This window comes from Arachis stenosperma, chromosome 7, assembly GCF_014773155.1.
Source record: "Arachis stenosperma cultivar V10309 chromosome 7, arast.V10309.gnm1.PFL2, whole genome shotgun sequence".
NCBI lineage: Eukaryota > Viridiplantae > Streptophyta > Magnoliopsida > Fabales > Fabaceae > Arachis > Arachis stenosperma.
In genome coordinates this window covers 38,457,059-38,458,262 of record NC_080383.1, presented here as the reverse complement: position 1 = coordinate 38,458,262, position 1,204 = coordinate 38,457,059, and the positions used below count along the sequence as shown (strand labels likewise).

General features: G+C 41.9%; 1 non-coding gene across 1 annotated transcript; it reads right to left on the bottom strand.

Annotated features, from left to right (window-relative positions):
• Positions 1-373: 373 nt before the first annotated feature.
• LOC130942879 (small nucleolar RNA R71) lies at positions 374-481 on the bottom strand. Its single transcript, XR_009071425.1, has one exon. It is a non-coding gene; the product is annotated as a small nucleolar RNA R71 (small nucleolar RNA).
• Between the last annotated feature and the right edge of the window lie 723 nt (positions 482-1,204).

Below are 1,204 nucleotides of genomic sequence, written 5' to 3'. Positions count from 1 at the left end.
TGCAAGGAAGGTGCTGGGTGACTTTACTGCACCTACTCCCGACTTCTATGGGAGAAGCATCTCTATCCCTGCCATTGGAGCAAACAACTTTGAGCTTAAGCCTCAATTAGTTTCTCTAATGCAACAGAATTGCAAGTTCCATGGACTTCCACTGGAAGATCCTCATCAGTTTTTAGCTGAGTTCTTGCAAATCTGTGACACAGTCAAGACTAATGGGGTTGACCCTGAGGTTTACAGACTGATGCTATTCCCTTTTGCTGTAAGAGACAGAGCTAGAATATGGTTGGACTCTCAACCTAAAGAAAGCCTGGACTCATGGGAAAAGCTAGTCAATGCCTTCTTGGCAAAGTTCTTTCCACCTCAAAAATTGAGTAAGCTTAGAGTGGAAGTCCAAACCTTCAGACAGAAGGATGGAGAATCCCTCTATGAAGCTTGGGAAAGATACAAACAATTGATCAGAAAATGTCCTTCTGACATGCTTTCTGAATGGAGCATCATAGGTATTTTCTATGATGGTCTCTCTGAACTATCCAAGATGTCTTTGGATAGCTCTGCTGGAGGATCTCTTCATTTGAAGAAGACGCCTACAGAGGCTCAAGAGCTAATTGAAATGGTTGCAAATAACCAATTCATGTACACTTCTGAAAGGAATCCTGTGAACAATGGGACAAGTCAGAAGAAAGGAGTTCTTGAGATTGACACCCTGAATGCCATATTGGCTCAGAATAAAATATTGACTCAACAAGTCAATTTGATTTCTCAAAGTCTGTCTGGAATGCAAAATGCACCAAGCAGTACTAAGGATGCTTCATCTGAAGAAGAAGCTTATGATCCTGAGAACCCTTCAATGGAAGAGGTGAATTACCTAGGAGAATCCTATGGAAACACCTATAATTCTTCATGGAGAAATCACCCAAATTTCTCATGGAAGAATCAAGAGAGACCTCAACAAGGTTTCAACAACTATAATGGTCGAAGAAACAGGTTTAGCAATGGCAAGCCTTTTCCATCATCTTCTCAGCAACAGACAGAGAATTCTAAGCAGAACCCCTCTGACTTAGCAACCATGGTCTCTGATCTAATCAAAACCACTCAAAGTTTCACGACTGAAACAAGGTCCTCCATTAGGAACTTGGAGGCACAAGTGGGACAGCTGAGCAAGAAAGTTACTGAACTCCCTCCTAGTACTCTCCCAAGTAATACA